Here is a 7,047-nt window from a genome sequence, read left to right as displayed (position 1 = left end):
AATAGTACGTTAATGTTAAATCTTACTTGTGAAAAGTAATCCCCCGATTCCTATTTTCAACAGTCCGCTCATTTGAGCAGGAAAACGCTCAGAAAACTGACAGTTTTCTACCTGTCAACTGTCAGTTTAGGCTGCTCGCCGGCTCCTCATCACCACTTCAAGATGGCGGCCAAATTGCTCACGTCACAGCAACCAATGCTGCGTCTACTTATAAGATGTCTATGGTTACAACGTCATTGCAAACACGGCAATCTGTTGCGTCCACTGCAGTTTGCTACCTTATTCATACTTTTTGTCAAGTGATTTTTTTTTAAGCAGGGTTGCATGAGGTACCTACACATAACGTTATGTTAGACAATGTATCACACACAGTAACATTACGTTAGTCAATGTATCACACACAGTAACGTAACGTTAGTCAATGTATCACACACAGTAACGTAACGTTAGACGGCAGTCAGCAGCACCGCGTATTTTAGCCACCTACAAAAAGACAAACATAGTCAAATAAAGGTCAGTTAAAATGTATACTATATTAAGAATATGTGTACATATTGCATAGGGTCCTGACATCTAAAAAGTACAACTCTGTTCATTGTTATGTTTTGCATGTGTACGCACACATACTACACCTACTCAGTGGCCTAGTGGTTAGAGTGTCCGCCCTGAGATCGGTAGGTTGTGAGTTCAAACCCCGGCCGAGTCATACCAAAGACTATAAAAATGGGACCCATTACCTCCCTGCTTGGCACTCAGCATCAAGGGTTGGAATTGGGGGTTAAATCACCAAAAATTATTCCCGGGCGCGGCACTGCTGCTGCCCACTGCTCCCCTCACCTCCCAGGGGGTGATCAAAGGGGATGGGTCAAATGCAGAGGACAAATTTCACCACACCTAGTGTGTGTGTGACAATCATTGGTACTTTAACTTTACTTTAACATAAACACACATACAGTATGAGATGAGATCAATGAGATAAGGTAAGAAAAAGGATAGAAACTGCTGTGGAACTAGTTACAATGCAATATGCCATTAAAATACAATGTTAACACTTTTGTGCAAATAAGTACAGTTGCACTTGTTTTTTTCAAATGTGTTTATTCTGTAAAGGAATGAGTTACATGTTTAAAATGACTGGTTAATAGTGCTATTTTGAAGTGCAATGTCAGCACTATTTTTTCCCCTGCAATTTCAAATGCACTTGTTTTAATAAATAAATACAGCGTTTTAAAAGCATACACAATCTGTGTAAATATATTAGTCTGTGGTTAAACGACTTGAAAGGACTCGAAACTCAAAATGCAGGATTTGGGACTTGACTTGAGACTTTCCAGTCTTGACTTTGGACTTGACTCGGACTTGCCCTGTCTTGACTCGGGACTTGACTCGGACTTGAGGGCAAAGACTTGAGACTTACTTGTGACTTGCAAAGCAATGACTTGGTCCCACCTCTGGTGTCACCCATGAGGGATCTGTGTTTGTGATCGGTATTAAAAAGGATCATCAGCAATGGCCATCATGTACTTCTTCATACAATGGATCTGCACCTCCCTAACGATAACATGTTTACTTGCATTTTGGGGCTGGGACTGAGCTGTATTTCAACAAATGAGTCATGCTAGTATCGATACGTGTGATGACGAGCGACGTGAAGAATGGTCTCAAAGTAAATTAATGAGGAGATCGATCGATTTTGGTAATTGTCTAAAGATAAATGATAAGTGTGCGATTCTGTAGGAATAAGTCACCGAGAACCATCAGGTGGTTTCTTACTGTCAGCACAAATGTGACTGTCTACTATTTTACTTACCCAAAGTGTAGTCCTTGATTTACTTAACTGCAGAGATTAGCGGGCATTTTAGATTTATGGTGCTGATGTAAAGCCTATGTTTACTAACAGAGAGCATGTACTTGTGTGATCATTAATACACATATTTATTAATTGCATACATATTTATACCTATACATATATATATACATACATGAACATACATATATACATATTTAGAAAAAACACATACATGCATACATATACATATATGCATATATAGACATATATATATATATATGCATATATATATATATATACATATATGCATATATATATGTATATATATATATATATATATATATATATATATATATATATATATATATATATATACATACATACACAAATATCCACATATACATAAACATATATATATATATATATATATAGATATACACATATACATACATATATACATATACATACATACATATCTGCATATGGATGGATGGATACTTGCCAACCTTGAGACCTCCAATTTCGGGAGGTGGGGGTTGGGGGTGGGGGCGGGGGGCGTGGTTAAGAGGGGAGGAGTATATTTACAGCTAGAATTCACCAAGTCAAGTATTTCATATATATATATATATATATCCCCCCGCAACCCCGAAGGGAATAAGCGGTAGAAAATGGATGGATGGATGGATATATATATATATATATATATATATATATATATATATATATAAGAAATACTTGACTTTCAGTGAATTCTAGCTATAAATATATATTTATTTTATTTTATATATATATATATATATATATATATATATATATATAAAAGAAATACTTGAATTTCAGTGTTCATTTATTTACACATATACACACACATAACACTCATCTACTCATTGTTGAGTTAGGGGTTGAATTGTCCATCCTTGTTCTATTCTCTGTCACTATTTTTCTAACCATGCTGAACACCCTCTCTGATGATGCATTGCTGTGGCACGCACAAAAGTGCTTTCATCAAATGCACTAGATGGCAGTATTGTCCTGTTTAAGAGTGTCACAACATTGCTGTTTACGGCAGACGAACTGCTTTACGGTAGACGAAAACGTGACTGCTGTTGTTGTGTGTTGTTACCGCGCTGGGAGGACGTTAATGAAACTGCCAAACAATAAACCCACATAAGAAACCAAGAACTCGCCCTCGATCATTCTACACTTATAACGTGATTGGGCAGGCACGTTGTTTATATTGTGGGAAAGCGGACTTAGGTCCGCATGGAGCTGGAGGGGGCGCAGCCTCCAGCTCCGCCTGAATTTCGTGAGATTTTCGGCAGAAAATTTGTCCCGGGAGGTTTTCGGGAGAGGCGCTGAATTTCGGGAGTCTCCCGGAAAATCCGGGAGGGTTGGCAAGTATGATACATATACACACAGAGGCTATTTCATCCCTACAGGTCTGTTTCACAGGTTTCCCTGCTCTTCAGGGGAGTTTAGGGAAACCTGTGAAACAGACCTGTAGTGATGAAATAGCCTACATATGTTTTTTCCTGACCTAAGGAATATTCCGCTGTACTCCGGTTTTTAGCACTGTTTAACGGATAAACCACAGCAACCTCGGCTATATATACATATACATACATACATACATATGTATATACACACATGCACACATATATATAAACACATATATACATGAGTACATACACTTATATACATACATACATATATACATTCACATCCATATATATATATATATACAAACATATATACACATGCATATATACACTTATGCATACATATACTGTATATACATACATATATACACATATAAACATATACACTAATATATACATACATATATACATACATATGTATATACACATACATATATAAACACATATATACATAGAGTACATACACATATATACATAAATACATATATACACATACACATGTATACATTTACATCCATACATATATACTGTATATATACAAACATACATACACATACATACATACATATATATATATACACTTATGCATGCATATATACACATATAAACATATACACTAATATATACATACAGTACATACATACATACATATATACACATACATATGTGTATATATATACTAGGGATGTGGGAAACAATCGATTCGAATTGAAATCGTGATTCTCACGTTGTGCTTTTCAGTATCAATTCTCATTTTTCAAAAATCAATATTTTTTTTTATTTTTATTTTTTTAATTAATCAATCTAACAAAACAATACACAGCAATACCATAACAATGCAATCCAAATCCAAAACCGGCCCAGCAACACTCAGAACAGCAATAAACAGAGCAATTGAGAGGAGACACAAACACGACACAGAACAATCCAAAAGTAGTGAAACAAAAAATAATAACAGTTTCAATATTAGTTACAATTTCAACATTGCAGTGATTAAAGAGCCCTCATTGACATTATCATTAGACATTTATAAAAAATTTAAAACAAATAAAAATAAAAATGAACAATAGTGTCACAGTGGTTTACACTTGCATCGCATCTCATAAGCTTGACAACACACTGTGTCCAATATTTTCACAAAGGTAAAATAAGTCATATTTTTGGTTCATTTAATAGTTTAAACAAATTTACATTATTGCAATCAGTTGATAAAACATTGTCCTTTACAATTATAAAAGCTTTTTACAAAAATCTACTACTCTGCTTGCATGTCAGCAGACTGTGGTAGATCCTGCTGAAATCCTTTGTATTGACATGTATTGAATAGAGAATCATTTTGAATCGGAAAAATATAGTTTTTGAATCGAGAATCGAAAAAAACCCCATCGATTTATAATCAAATCGTGACCCCAAGAATCGATATTGAATCGAATCGTGGGACACCCAAAGATTTGCAGCCCTAATAAATAGATACATACATTGTATATATATATATATATATATATATATATATATATATATATATATATATATATATGTGTATATATATATATATATATATATATATATGTGTATATGTATATATATATATATATATATGTGTATATATATATGTGTATATATATATATATATATATATATATATGCATATATATATATATATGTATATACATACACAAATATGTAACACCATGGATAAAATTCAGATTTTATGAACTTGTTTTGAATTTGTTAAATGTTCATTAATCACAAAAAGCACATGATTGCAACCAAAATTGTAAAAACAAATACTGTTTTGATGTTTCACTAGGGCTAGACTTCTAGGGCCAAAATAATAATCACGATTATTTTTGATTGATATTGTAATCACGATTAACTACACGATTATTCATTCATTTGACAACATGAGATTTTATTGTGTACCACCAAAAATCAACTTTAAATATAGTTAAAAAAAAAAAACCGTGTAAATTTGTAACGAATAAATCACAACAAGAATAACAACAATAATAGCAATAACGATACATTTAGATAAACAATAGCAATATAAAAACAATAACATTCAGATTTTCTGTTTTAGTTGTTAAGTCTGTATTTTTTAAAATCTTCCACACACATTTTACCACCATAGCGTGTGTGCTTTTTGTGTCAAATAAAGTTTATAAAATGCTTCTTAATTAAATGCAGAAATCCTCACATTGATTGGTGCAATACATCTTTGACCAGTGTTTAGGTCAAAACATAATAACTTTGTACATGTATCAATAAGTGCTTTAAGTACATTATGCTTGTTTAAAGTACTTTTTTGAAACCTTCATTTTGTTAGCGCAGTCAGACCGGATGTGGTACAACGCGCTATTATTGTGAAGGGGAAGAAGTGTGCTGTGCTGCTGTTCTCAGCTTGACGAGTACAGAGGCGACTCACTTGAGACTGTTTAAAAAAAGAGAGCCTCTCAATTTGCGATTACTGTTTGTACATTGATCTTACATGGATGATGTCGTTCACTACAACACAAGCAGATCAGATGTGTTGCGTGTGTATGATTGTTCTTGCTAGCTTTTGCTTCCTAGTTCAGTCGCCGTTTCAAGTAAACCTCTCCACATTCATTACTTCAGGACGAGTGCTACCGAACTCATTATTTTGCCAAACAAATGGTCCTTCTCCTCACAATGACAACATTTATGTCAATTTCCCATATATTATGTTGCGTTTATCAGCGGATAACATTTTATCGGCCGATTATGTAACTCCTACGTTAACACGGAAATCATATGCCTTACTTTTTTGTTGAGTTTAGAGATTATTGACTACTGATTAAGCATAGTAGCGCTGTGTCAAATAAAAAGTAGCAACCATTGTGACATTCCAAACTTATAGTCGACGTTATTTTTTTTACTCATTCTCTCATCTGTTTCACATCATAATTTCTTTCAATTATTATATTTTAATAATCGCGAGAAGCCATTATTGAAATTGGAATTTAATTTGGTCAACTGTCCAGCCATATGTTTTACTCATTTTATAATGCACAGACTTAAAAGTAGACACCAGATGGCAGTGAAAGCACATACTCATTGTAATTACTGTTTTGATTAATCATAACTAATAATTGGTTAAAACTGCAGAAAGAAAGACCACCTTGGTGGGCGACAAGAGCAGGTATGTATGTTTTACACTTGACTTAAGATACATTTATCACGTTCACCCCACACTTCAATAGCATTTTTGTAGGTCAACAAGAGACGATGAGGTTACCATCACACATCAACATCTCTAACATGCAAATGCGGCCTCTTTCCTAGGTCAGCATTGTGAATAAAAATCTGTTTTTAATTGTCTTGTGCTGGATAAACACATGTTAAAAATAAATGTAAATTGGGAAGTGAATGTTATGTACTACATTACCCAGAAGGTTGAGCGCTGTAGACAGGAACAGGAAGTAGGTGTGAGCCACAATTGTGTCGTTTGGTCAACAAAAAATGTATGTTTCGTTACACTTTGTTGTTCCTGCCTCGTCTACACACAAAAACAAAGCAAGTTTTGATTGACAGTTCCAACAGTAGATATTATAATGAAAAGATAAAAAGGAATAGGCAGTACATGATACTTGTGTTGCAAAGTCTGAGCAATAAAACTGATGACTTATGCTCAGCAATGTTATGATTGCAAGAGTTTATTCCCACCCTACATTGTCATTATCTTTGTGTGTTGGACATGTAACAACGCTAACAATCACCGTAAAATGTTTAGAAAGACAGCAGCTGCTGCCAAGGACAAGCAAAGTCACGCGAGTGTTATGTCAACTCGTCCTAAAATGT

Source organism: Nerophis lumbriciformis, linkage group LG23 (assembly GCF_033978685.3).
Source record: "Nerophis lumbriciformis linkage group LG23, RoL_Nlum_v2.1, whole genome shotgun sequence".
Taxonomy (NCBI): domain Eukaryota; kingdom Metazoa; phylum Chordata; class Actinopteri; order Syngnathiformes; family Syngnathidae; genus Nerophis; species Nerophis lumbriciformis.
The sequence above is the reverse complement of the archived record's forward strand: the minus strand, read 5'-3'. Positions refer to the sequence as shown.